This window comes from Octopus sinensis, linkage group LG2 (assembly GCF_006345805.1).
Source record: "Octopus sinensis linkage group LG2, ASM634580v1, whole genome shotgun sequence".
Classification (NCBI taxonomy): Eukaryota; Metazoa; Mollusca; class Cephalopoda; order Octopoda; family Octopodidae; genus Octopus; species Octopus sinensis.
Genome location: NC_042998.1, coordinates 151380407 through 151395406, shown reverse-complemented (window position 1 = coordinate 151395406; position 15000 = coordinate 151380407).

The window sequence follows — 15000 nt, the reverse complement described above, 5'->3', positions numbered from 1 at the left end:
TTGATCGTAGGTGATCTACTTCTAGCATATGGCTGACCACATAGTGGTTTTAGCCCTTTAAATATACACATGTATATATATATATAGATATATATATATATATATATAATATATATATATATATATATATATATTGTAATTATATGTATATATAATGTGTGTGTGATTGTGTATGTGTACTTATGTAAGTATACATATAATGTATGTTTGTACATTTATATATATATATACATACTTACATGCATACATGCTTCATAAATATGTAACAATGAAGTATAGCATTCACAATGTATACACACAAATAAAATGGTACTAGTTTGAATATTTCTTCTCAAGGATATTTCTCAAACAGATTTGTGTGTTTAAAGAAACATAGACATTACTCAAAATATCATGAATAGATTGTCTGACACCGATATGTCGGCCTGCTTTGGTCTCCTCAGTGACGAATACTCTTTGCTTTCTGAGCCACTTCGAAAAAGACTTGCTTCGAGATAGAAATCGGCAGCCGAAACATTCATTGATTTGTGCAAAAGCTGGGCAGGCTAGAATTAAATTTATGTACACACTTGAAACAGCATTCGACTCAACTCAGAATGACCAGGGTATTCTTCCCTGAGGAGACTAAATTAAGTCGTAACACCGTCACGAAAATCTATAAATTTACGCTTAAAATATATATCGATAAATAGTTAAATTAAAGTGAAATAACCTTGATTAACAAATAGCCGTAGATGTTACACATTTATCTTTTAACCTGAATACAGGAATCACAATGTTTTCATATATGCTTGACTTTCATTGTGGAATTTTCACAGGTCCTACTAGTCATTAATATTATTCGAGTTAAATATATGAACCTAATAGCGTCTCCCAAAACTCATTATTACTATTATTTTAACACATTAATGGTGTTAATTTGAAAAATTAATATTATTGATTCTAAAATTCTGCAAAATTCACAAAAGGGCTTTACAAATTCAAGAATGAAATTATTCACAATTATTCATTGGAATAAGCTCAGGTGTTCTTTTGTAAATTCGAATTTATTGATGAATCCATAATCCGTATTTAACTTCTATAGCTGAAACTGAACTGGGCCAGGGTTAAAAGTTACCTCGATAAGATTCTATCAGATAGCAACTTCATCATCAGAACGGAACAATATATAGAGAGAGGGAGAGAGAACGAGAGAGAGAAAGACCAGAAGCATGTGTGTGTGTGTATGTGTGTGTACAGAAGTCCCTCGCTTTACGGGAATAACGCGTTCCTGAAAATCTGGCCGTAACACGAAATTCCTTAATGCGAAATTAATTTGCCTGTTGATTTTCATGTTATAGAGTATCTACTGACATATTCGCAAAAGAAAGAACAAAAAATAACAGAGAACAAGCAACATGATCACCCTTATACATGAAAATAACAATTTCGAGATTTACATGGTATGATACAGATACATAATGACACAAAACCAACAGAGAATTAATAAGAACCGCAATATCGTAAGTTAGGAAATTAATAAGAACCGTAACTATCAATTAATAAGAACTGAATTAACAAGAACCACAAAAGATGTTGACTACTATATGTGGTGGTGGGGGGGGGGGTTAGGGTGGAATGAGTGTTACTAAGAGGATGAAGGGCAATATTTACTATCTTAGAGTTCATTATTACCAACATCACCTTGAGGGGTGAAAAACTTAGACAAAGTTGTTTGTTGTTTATAACGCCCCATCTCTTTGTACAGCTCAGTATAGGAACTGGGCTCATAGTAAACTCCTCCTGTAATTTTTATGTTATTTTCTCGTTCAGTATTATTACTAGCGAAAACCTAGAGACCTTCCTCTATAAGTGCCAAACATTTAACAATAATTTTGTAGTCAATTTAAGCGGTGAAGGTGGAACTTTCGTTGTCACATCTGTATTTACAGCTTGTTCTTTTTCTAACAGCATCAGCTCCTCATTGAATAAACTTTCTCTCTGGAACACTAGCAACTCAATCACATCATCCTCTTATACTTCTTCCACTCTTACTTTCTTTGCAAGTGTCACAACATCATTCCCAATTTGATGTAGACATTCTGCTTGAGGAAAATTTGTAATGTCACGGATACAGTCCGACCATATACTTTCCCAAGCACTATTCAAAGTTGAAGGTTTCGCATCATCCCATGACTCGGCTAAATTACCCACATCATCCATTATGCGAATTTCTTCCAGAAATTTCAAACTGTAGGTTTATCCTCCCTGTCAATTACTTCCATAAGGTGTTTGAAAGTTTTTCTCATATATTATGCCTTGAAGTTAGCTGTTACATTTTGATCCATTAGCTGGAGCAAAGACGTTGCATTTTGGGGGATATAGTCTATTCTCAGATATCAGGAAGGTTATCTAAGTTCGATATGTGGCTCGGCGCATTGTCTAAAAGAAACAATGCCTTGTTGGTAATATTATAGCTGGCACTGTACGTATCTACAGCAGGAGAAAAACGTTCGTAAACCACTCATTGAAAACGGCTATTAGTCACCCATACCTTCTTATTTAAACATTACGCCAGGGATGAATTAAACTTTGTGTAATCCTCGAAAGCCACTTGGATTTTTAGTGTGATACATAAATAGGGACTTTAATTTCATATCACCAGCAGGATTTTCTCTCAAAAGAAGCATCAGGCGATTTTGGGAAGCTTTAAATCTTAGTGATGATTTTTCTTCTCGAGAAATAGAGGTCCTAGTAAGCATGCACTTCCGATTTTAAAAGTTGCAGATTAGGGTAGTGAAAAATATTTTAAGTGTCACAAAGAAACATCAACTGTTTTGAAAAAATAATAAAAAAGGAAGAGAATTGAAATATAGACAAACAACAACTGGTGGGTGTGTTTATAGTTTTTATCAGCTGGGACTCTTTCTAAATATAACAAATTAAATTTACTCCTAATAATATACTCTACAGTTATAAGGAGACGGCTGGAACCCTCATCTATATATATATATAATCCCTACTTTGAGTTTTCGGTAGTAATATTTGCTGGTATCATATATCAGATGTTAAATCTAATTAGATAAATAAAATGCTGATGTAGCGCTCTTACGATCCAGCGGTTACATCCTAGTTATTTCCCTTGATCAAAGGCCATATGGTTTCTCGACTCTTTGTCCTTGATCCAATGGAATGATCTGCTTGTTCGCCATTCGGGGGACACAAACAGCGTCGATTGCATATAGCCATTACTGACGAAATTTTAAGCATTGCAGTGCTAGATCAGTGTTGACCTAGAGTTAAACAACAAGAACAATAACAACATAACAACTAGCGCTATCTTCAGGACAACTATGAGTGTTGTCATCGCCGATACAGAAACTATCATCACTATCACCACCACAACTACTGTCAACACCATTATTACCACCACTATCAACACTACCACCACCTCCAACACCATCATCATCCTCACCGCCATCATTAGCATGGCACCACCACCATCAACGCCATCACTATACCGATTACTGTCACTATAGCACAGAGGGCATTTCATCACCACTATCAATACCACCACCACTACCACAACAGCCACAACTACAACCACCACCAATAGCACCACCATTACCATCACCATCACTACCACTGTCACAAGATTTACACCTCACCACCCCCTGCAGCAAACTATGCAATCGTCACTGCTACCACTACCTCGACGACGGCAACGGCAACCACCACCACCATCACAACAACTACTACTACTACTACTACTACTACTACTACTACTACTACTACATACGTCAAACTAAACAAATAGGTCATGGCTTTCACTTCCGACGTTTGTTTCGACTGACGTGTGAAAGTGACAACTGACAGTAGTAGTAGTGGTGGTGGTAGTGGTGGTGGTGGTGGTGGTTTTGGTGGTGGTAGTTTTGGTGGTGATAGTGATGACGGTGATGATGTTATAGCTGTTGTTGTGATAGAAGAGGTGGTGATTGAAGTGTTGATGTTGCTGTTGCTGCTGCTGCTGTTGTTGTAGGTGGTGATGGTTAGGTATTAATGTTGGTGTTATTGTTCTTCTTGTTGGCAGTAGTGGCATTGTCGTAGTTGCTGTTTATTTCTTTATTTCCCTGACTGAGGGAACGAAGGGCTGAGTCTATAGCCTTTTTCCAGTGTCTCCAAGACGAAAGAAAGGACATATTCTCAAATCTGGCATTAATGACAAATGCAACAAATAGGTGGGATTTGGTCGTAACATAGCAGTAATATAAATGCTATATAGTTCTGTTATATAGATATAATGAAGTAGTGATATTGCAAGATTTTTGTAATACAGTTGTGATACAGTGTAGTTGTAATATAACTGATTTAAAACTTCGTGGCAATATTAATTTTAAAACTGAGCCTACAAAAGTCAGAGTTGCACAAAGCTCAGTCAAACTGTTATGAAATTACATATATATATATATATATATATATATATATATATTCTAGTAATGTAGGTGTCCTGACAGCCTAAATCCTAATTAGTGCCAATTATCTGTGTGTGTGTGTGTGTGTGTGGTGTGTGTGTGTGTGTGTGTGTATGTGTGTGTGTGTGTGTGTGTGTGTGTGTGTGTACAGGGTGATTCAAAAGTCGCCATACATTAGAACAATTTATTTTTTTATAAGAAAGTATTTTTGTTAACTGTTTCTTATAAGAACAATTAATTTTTCCTATGTATGGTGACTTTATATATATATATATATATATATATATATATATATATATATTATATATATATATGTATATATATATATATATATACGTTTATCTATCTATCTCTGTATGTATATATATATATATATATATAGAGAGAGAGAGAGAGAGAGGGGAGAATTCACTAAAAGCAAAAGACGAAGACAGGTGGTGTAGACAACAAACATATGTATTAGTATAACGCTCGGAAAGTGAAAAAGTCTTTAACGTTTCGAGCCTACGCTCTTCCACAGAAAGGATCTATCATGGCGAATGCCGGACAGAAGGGTCACACAGGAGAGCTAGGAGAAGGGGGGATAATAAGGTAGTGGTGATCCCAAAACGAAGGTGCGCGAGCGTGTGTATAAGAAAGTTTGTATGTGCGTGTGGAAGAGGGCTGGTGATTTTGACGTGTGCGTGTGTGTATGTGTAGGTGTGAAAATGTGAGTCTGGTAAGTGGTCAGTGCTGATGTGTTCGTGGTGGTGTGATGTGATGTGTTGTGTGGTATGTTGGTGCAAGGTGTAATGGTGTGTTGGTGTTGGGATGGGGGAGGTGAGAGTGGGGGAAGCAGTGTGTGGTGGTGTGGGTTAGGCTGCGGGTGGGGGTAGAGGTGGGGTATGTGAACATACATATATATGTGTGTGTGTGTATATTATATATATATATATATATATAATATACTTTATTATGACTAAAGCTGCGAAAACATCACAAAAAACTGCTACTCAGAGTTTCAGGCACCCATTAGTCGGACAGTTTAGATTAAGAATATGATGTTTTTTGTGATGATTTTGCAGCTTTAATAATAATACATGTTACTCAATTACTATTTTTCCTCGCCTTTTCTCACATTTATGTGCTACTTTGGTATATATATAGATTATATATATATATATATATATATATATATATATGTAAATGTATATGTATATGTATATGTATATATATTAATACATATATATATATATATATGGCTGTCCACATAGTGGTTTTTTAGCCCTAAATATACATATATATATAATATATATATATATATATATATATATTATATATATATATATATGTATTTATATTAGTGATATATTAATATATATATTATATATAATATATATAAATATAAATATATATATAATAGATAGATAGATGATAGTATTAGATAGATAGATGATAGATAGATAGATAGATAGTTAGACAGACAGACAGACAGACAGACAGACAGACAGAACAGACAGATAGATAGATAGATAGATAGATATAGATAGATAGATAGATAGATAGATAGATAGATAGATAGATAGATAGATAGATAGATAGATAGATGTATATATACAGGGGTTAGACAAAATAATGAAAACACCTTAAAATTTCAAAGAAATTTATTTTAATATGGGGTAGGACCACCTTTGGCAGTAATTACAGCTTGAACTCTACGAGGTTTGGACTCGTACAAACTTTGAATTGTTTCCAAAGGAATTTTTGTCCATTCTTCAGCAAAAACAGTCTCCAGTCTTCTTGTAGTGATGATGGTGGAAGATATCGACTCCTTACTTGTTTTTCGAAAATGTACCATAATGTTTCGAAAATGTTCAATAATGTTGAGATCTGGGAACTGTGGTCGCCAGAGAAGATGTTCAACTTCTCCAGTTCAGCAACCATAGGATAAATTTGATCAGATGAAATGCTTAAATAGTTTTGACTATTAATTCTGTTATGGAGGGAAACCATTGGGCCGGCGGATCTCCAAGATATAGTCCCCACCCCCGATCATCATAGATCCTTAACAGTGGGAAGAAGGCAGTCTTAGTCAAATGTTTCTTTTGGCTATCTCCACACGTATACTCGGCCGGTGGTCGGAAATAAGGTAAAGAATGACTCGTCCGAGAAAATAACATTCTTCCACTCTAAACGCTTTGCAACGTTTGTCTTTGAAAGTAGTGGTTTTCTGATTGCAGCCCTCTCGTGTAATCCGGGAACAGCTTTTATGGAAACTGGATTCTTGAGGTGGTCATTAAGATCTGCAGTAATTTTGGGAGCTGTACTTTTGTGATCCTTTCTAGCAATTCATGTAAGAGTTTGACGGTCCCGATCTGAAAGTTTTGGTTTTCTTCTGAAGTTTTGTTTCGATGAGGCGGTTTTTCCCTTTTTCTCGAAGGCTGTCATTACTTTCAAGACAGTACTTCTTCATACATCAAACATTTCGGCTGTTTTCGTTACGCTAGCGCCTGTCATATGAGCACTAACAGTTTGACCTCTTTGAAAGTCCGATAGATCTGTCATTTTAATGAATTTTAATTACCTTTTTTTCTGATGATATCTGAAAAGAAACATCAATTTTAGCAAAACATATTAAGCAACACTAATAATAAAATCAAGAACATAAAAATAAACAAGCTTTTGACGGTTCTATAGATATTTCAAAATTATGATGCTATGATGCTTGATGTTTCCATTATTTTGTCCAAATCCTGTATAAATAAATATATATATATATATAAACAGCCATGCGTAATGTGTTACCATAAAGGAAAAATATAATTGTCACTAAATGCGACTAAGAGTGTCAGGGCACCTATATTGCTGGAAATAAGAGCTAAAATGCTCTAATGCTGTAAGAAAAGCACATGATTATATACATATATAGGGACTGTGATCGCCTAATACATCGACCTAGTATAGGGAATTCTCATTACTGAAGAGGCTACGGAAATAGCCGTAACAGAACATTCAGTATAGGGAATTCTCGATCGGTGTTCTGGGCGATTGCAGTCCTTATGAGCATATATGCATACTATTATGTGCTTTTCCTACAACATTCGAACATTTTAGCTCTTATTTTTAGTAATGTAGGTGTCCTGACAGCCTAAATCCTAATTAGTGCCAATTATCTGTGTGTGTGTGTGTGTTTGTGTGTGTGCGTGTGTGTACAGGGTGATTCAAAAGTCGCCATACATTAGAACAATTTATCTCTTATTATAAAAGGCAGATTTTATCTGCCTCCCTTTGTCAGTTATAGAAATCTCTTATTATAAAAGGCAGATTTTATCTGCCTCCCTTTGTCAGTTATAGAAATCTACAATATAGGATTTCTTCAATTACAATTTACCTAGCATTTTAAAGAGTAGAATGCATCGGGTCATGCCAGGTCCAGTTTTTAAAATTTAAACTCCAATTAAGCAAAATTTACAGAAAACTCACATTCTGGTGTGTATGTCAAATGCTTTTCTTAATGTGGTTTACACCACACGCACACGCACACACACAGTGTGCAACGAATAAAATGAAAGTAATTCACTGTGTGTGTGTTGACAGGTAGACAATAGAATGCGATGGCGATGGCGATGGCGATGTAATATTTGTTTCTGTATCACGCTGATAGATACATGAGTAAAATGTATGGCAAGCTAAGAGATAAGAGTGAGTGAAAATGTTCTTGGAAGAGAGTAAATAGCGAGAGTGATTTGAGGAAGACTTTACATTAAATAACCGTAGTGGCTTGTATATAATATATATATACATACATAAGACAGTAAGGTTTGATTTGAGGGAGATTTGGCTGCTATTTCTACATGTCTAGCTGCCATGTAGGGGTCTCCCTCATAGGCTCATACATACATATATACATAGATAAGACAGTAAGGTGTGATTTGGGGAAATTTGGCTGCTATTTCTACCAGGTCTAGCTACCATGTAGAGGTCCCCCTCATTGGCTCATATATATATACATACATAGACAGTAAGGTGTGATTTGAGGGAGATTTGGCTGCTGTTTCTACCAGGTCTGTTAGGCCTTCTCATGTAAACTCAAGCTTTCTCATGCCTTGAACATAAGACCAAAGCAGAGAATGTATTCTTTTATTCTTCTGCTTTTTCCAGCCATTGGTCTGTGGCCATGCTGGGGCAATGCCTTGAAGAATTGTAGTTTAATGAATCAACTCCAGTTTTATTTTGTAAGCATTGTACTTATTCTATGTTTCCTTTGTCAAACCACTAGGTGACAGGGATGTAAACAAACCAACATTCGTTGTCAAGCAGTGGTGGAGGACAATCACAAGCACAGACACGCACACACACACACATACATGCATACACATATACACACATACATACATACATATATTATATATATGTGTATATATATATTGCAGCGGGAAAGTGTTTGTAAGCCATTTAAGAAACACACAAAACCGTCACATTCACTTCAACATTTAAATTTAATTTGCCAAAATATTTTCCTCGCTTTGAGACCGCGACCTGTTCACTGACAAAAATATCGTGCTAACAGGTCGCGGTCTCAAAGCGACGAAAATATTTTGACAAATTAAATTTAAATGTTGAAGTGAATCTAACGGTTTTTGTGTGTTTCTTAATGGCTTATAAACACCTTCAACGCTGCAACTGTTTTCGTTCCAGCACACGATCTCAGATCAAGTCACTTGCTTTGCAAGTACATCTCTGTAACTATATATATTATATATATATATATATATATATATATTATATATATATGATATATATAGGCGCAGGAGTGGCTGTGTATAGGCGCAGGAGTGGCTGTGTGGTAAGTAGCTTGCTAACCAACCACACGGTTGCGGGTTCAGTCAACTGCGTGGCATCTTGGGCAAGTGTCTTCTGCTATAGCCCCGGCCGACCAATGCCTTGTGAGTGGATTTGGTAGACGGAAACTGAAAGAAGCCTGTCGTATATATGTATATATATGTTATATGTTGTGTGTGTTGTGTGTCTGTGTTTGTCCCCCTAGCATTGCTTGACAACCGATGCTGGTGTGTTTACGTCCCCGTAACTTTCGGTTCGGCAAAAAGAGACCGATAGAATAAGTACTAAAAAAAGGTGGTGCTCCAGCTGGCCGCTGTCAGATGACTGAAACAAGTAAAGAGTAAAGAGTAAAAGAGAGTATATGTATATTGGTAAAAACAGTAAGATAACAAAAGAAAGAAAGAGACCTCAATATTATGTAAATAGAGGAAATCTTTATATATAAAAGTGAGGTTGTGTGTCTGTCTCCTACGATTTAGATTCCTAACTACTCCACATTTTGCGGTGCAGTTTAACCAAACCGGTATCTTATAGTCGTGATTCATATCGAGACCGTCTGGTATTAGCGCGCGTCTACGATGAGTCTACGATTTTTAAAAAATTTACCATCAATTTTTTTTCCCATTTTAATCCATTTTTGACATATATAAGGGAAGTAACTCTCTAAAATTTATTCTTAATCTCAGAACGTAAAAAGCTCAGTAACACCCCTCCCCCTTTGTGGTTAGCCATATTGAATGGCTATTATACTTTACATCTCTAAAAATGCTTATATAATTATTTCCCTTACAAACCCGAGCAACGCCGGGCGATACTGCTAGTTTTTTTATAAGAAAGTTTTTTTTTAACTGTTTCTTATAAGAAAAATTAACTTTTCCTATGTATGGTGACTTTTGATTCACCCTGTATATATATGTATGTATACACACACACACATATATATATATATACATATATATATATACAGAGAGAGAGAGAGAGAGAGAGAGAGAGAGAGAAGGTGGCAAGGTGGAACAAACGTTAACAAGCCGAGCAAAATGCTTAGCGACATTTCATCCGTCTTTATGTTCTGAGTTCAAATTCCGCCCAGGTCGATTTTGCCTGTCATTCTTTCGGGTTCGATAACAAGAGTACCAGCGGAGCACAAATGTCGATGCAATCGACTTACCCCTCCACCTAACTCTCTGGCCTTGTGCCAAAATTTGAAATCATTATTCCTTTTAAAACTGACCACAAACATTGGTGACTAGTCCAGTTGATCAAACACCTACGACACTCATCATTATAAGTGACGAAGATCCATTTACTGTCGTTGTTGTCGTTGGTGGTGATATTGTTTCTGTTATTGTTGTCGATGTTTTTGCTGTTACAGCTATTCGTTTTCTTTCTCTTGATGTTGCTATTGTTGTTGTTGTTTCGAATACTACACATCTTCCCATTGCTTTTGCTTTTGTTTATGTTGTTGTTGCTGCAGTTCTGGTTTTGTTTTTCTATCGGGATATGTTGGTGGTATTATTATATTTACTACTACAACTACTACCACCACCACCACCAACAACAACAACACCACTACCACCACCACCACCACCACCACCACCACCACCACCACCACCACCACTACTACTACTACTACTACTACGGATCTTTCTGACGCAGTCACAGTTTTTTTTTGTTTTCTAGTTTTCAAATTTGGTGTGCTGGTTTAGTTTTATGTGCTAATTAAGAAAGTGACATTTTTTTAACCCTAACCATAAACCTAAAGCTAACGTACAATCTTTTTCGTTTTTGTAATTTTTGGCAAAAAATAATTCATTGAGGGTTTTTCATTTTAAAATTTATATACCTGTTCGACCGTTTCACATGACTTTCTTCATTAAAACTTGTTTCAACTTTTGTCGTCGTAATCTTTTTGCTTTTCTTTTGTGATAGACAGCTATCAGAAAATGCTAGCTTCCAAATCCTGCTTTTTGAATGGGTAAAAAATTAAGAAAAAATTTTCTAAAGTTTTTCTTGAATAGTTGAATCACAAAATCGGATTCGCCATGAAAGATTAAATTAATATACCAAATTTGAAAAATGCCATTTAATTTTAAAATTTCAAAATCAGTGCCAGCAACACTACTACTACTACTACTACTACTACTACTACACGTATTGATTTTTATTTTAATTGTGATGTTGCTATTGTCGTTCTTAGCTCTGGTCATTGGCATTTTTGTTGTTGCCACTACTGCTCCCAATGTTGTTGTTACTGTTATTTATGTTGTTTATGCTGTTTATATAATTGCTCCTTATTGCTATCGTTGCTATAGTAATTACAACAGGTGCTGCTGTTGCTGTTACGTGTCTTTATCAGCTCCAGACACCGACTGTTGTAATCCTTTCACCAGTAGTAATGTTTTGTGGAGTATTGTTTTTTTTTTCTTTTCTATACGCGAGTTAAAGTACCGCGTGGTCAACTTTTCTTTGTACATCAACGGTAGCCGCTACAAAAACATAAAAAAACTGATCAGAATGGGCCACCACTGGAGGTAGAGGAAGCACTATGAAACTAAAGATTGTTTTGTAAGCCCGAAGTATTGAGTTCGTGTCTAGAATAGTTTTAGCAACGCTAACAGAGCCGCCTTACTATTAATCCCGTCATCGCCACCCAAATACTAGATTTCACAATAAATACTACTTTCTATTACTGCTGCAGTTGCTGTTGTCATTTTTTTTTTGTCGTTGTTGTTGCTGATGCCGCTGGCGCAGTTGTTTTGTTGTTGTTTCTTGAACTTTTTAAAGTGTCAGTGAGAAGAAACAGGCGTTTGGGAGATTTCTTTAGGTTCTTGCACCAAATAAATAAACTGAATGCCTTTTGCTGTATAATGGCTTCAGAGAGTGAGACTACACTGTGACATATCACTCACCTAAACACAACATAACATTTACTCCATATTTTTCATGATTCTAATGCTTGTGCATCAAATTTAGAAATAAAAGTCCGTAATACAAGTCCCGTGGAGGCTTAGAGGCTTAATGGTTGAGGTATTGTACTGACGACAGCAAGAATATGGTTTCAATTCTCACCGGTTGGTATAACGTATTCTTGATCAAAATACTTCTTTTCACGAGTATATACGCCAGAGAATCAGAGAAACTAGCCTTATGAGCCTATAGCTCAGGAAGGACCTTTTCTTTCAATGATACAGCAACGCCAGGACTTTTTTTTTTCCTCTCTCTGCTTGCTACATAATATTTACCTTGATATCTCTAGGCATCGCTACACTTGCCAGACATCATGGGTAAACATGACTATGGAATGTGTCATAAAGCAAATTACTTCATAAAATGTAGGAAACTGCTCCATCACTCAAGTTGACTAACATAGCAGCAGCAAATGCTGCAAACCCTAAGGGTAAACAAAGCATGACTAACTAGTTGTGTTCTTTTGTGTGCACTAATAAAGCAACGAGATGATTCCATATACGAAGGTTCACACTCCAGCGGCAAATTCCGCGGAAGGTCAAGCAACAAGAACGTTTCACTGATAAATTACGACAATACTGACTTAAAATTTTGGCACAAGGCCAGCAATTTCGTGGGCGGGGATAAGTCGGTTACATCAACCTCACTGTTCAACTGGTACTTATTTTATCGACCCCGAAAGAATGAAAGGCAAAGTTGACTCCGGCAGAATTTGAACTCAGAATGCAAAGACTGACGAAAGGTAATTTGTCCGACTTGATAACGATTCTGTCAGCTCAACACCTTTAGTTACGACAAAAGAAATGTAAGATGGGCATACGTACATACATGTGTGTATATATATATATATATATATATATATATATATATATATACATACTACATACTACATACATACATACATACATACATACATATATATATATATCTATATAATATATATATATATATATATATATAATATATATATATATATATTCTTTATTTAAAAGCACAGAATTCAACAAAAGCTGTTACTCGAAGTTTCACGTCCCGTTCGTCGGACAGTTTTGTTATATATATATACATATACCATTACATATATATATACGCATACATATTTATGTATATATATATATTATATATACATATATACATATATATATATATATATATAATATATAATATAATATATTATATATATATATATATAATATTCATGAGAGTTATACTAATAGATCTGTTTGTTTTCTACACCACCTGTCTTGGTCTTTTGTTTATTTCGTGAATTCTCTCTATATACACACACACATACAAATTTAATACATATTTATATATATACATATATATATACACACACACACACATATAAATATATATATATATATGTGTGTGTGTGTGTGTGTGTACCCGAAGAATAGGATATCTGACTCGCTAGAAAGAGTAGTTAAAACTCCAAGCCACCAATTATTGTAATTCCGAAAGTGATTGGAAAATAAAAACTTTTACCTTAATCCTAGACACTGCAAGGTTTCTGCAGACTTAAAATACAGACTGAAATAAAATGATTTCAGCCTATATCTGGCGCTGCTTCTTCAGTAGGTTGCTAGGACTGAACACATAGGCACGGAGCGATAAATAAATTAGAACCTATAGACATGTGGCGGGTTATTTATCGCTCCGTGCCTATGTGTTCAGTCCTGGCAACCTACTGAAGAAGCAGCACCAGATATAGGCTGAAATTATTTTATTTCAGTCTGTATTTTAAGTCTGCAGAAACCTTGCAGGGTCTAGGATTAAGGTAAAAGTTTTTATTTTCCAATCACTTTCGGAATTACAATAATTGGTGGCTTGGAGTTTTAACTGCTCTTTCTAGCGAGTCAGATATCCTATTCTTCGAGTATCTCTTTTGTGTTTGAACGTACACTGTATTCTTCTTTGAATAATATATAGTCTATTGACTATTTTTTCTTTCTTACTAGACCACTGGTAACTAAGGATCTTTCTATGAATATTCTTGCTCCTCTAAGATTTTAATTAATTATATACATATATATATTTCTTTATTCACACATATATATGTAAGTATATGTATCAATATGTGTGTGTATGTGTGTGTGTGTGAGTGTGTGTGTGTGTGTGTGTGTGTGTGTGTGTGTGTGTGTGTTTGTGTGTGTGTGTGTGTGTGTGTACTCATACATATGTATACATTATACATGTTCGTTTCAGTGATGATAAAGACATTTCTAATAATATTTTCATTATTATGCTGTTTTTATTATTTAAGGCGGCGAGCCGGCAGAAACATTTGCATGCCGGACAAAAATACTCAACGGTATTTAGTGGCTGGAGCTGGCAGAAACGTTAGCGCGCCGGGCGAAATGCTGAGCGGTATTTCGTCTGCCGTTACGTTCTGAGTTCAAATTCCGCCGAGGTTGACTTTGCCTTTCATCCTTTCGGGGTCGATAAATTAAGTACCAGTTATGCACTGGGGTCGATGAAATCGACTTAATACCTATGTCTGTCCATGTTTGTCCCCTCTGTGTTTAGCCCCTTGTGGGTAATAAAGAAATAGGTATTTAGTCTTCCCTTACGTTCTGAGTTCAACTTCAGCCGAGGTCGACTTTACCTGTTATCCTTTCGAAGTCGATAAAATAAATACCAGTAGAGAACTGGGATCGATGCAATCGACTCAACCTTTCCCTCAAAATTTCAGAATGTTTATGTTCTTAGCATTATTATTGTCATTGTTTTGCTTTTGTCGATCTTGTAGAGCTTAGTC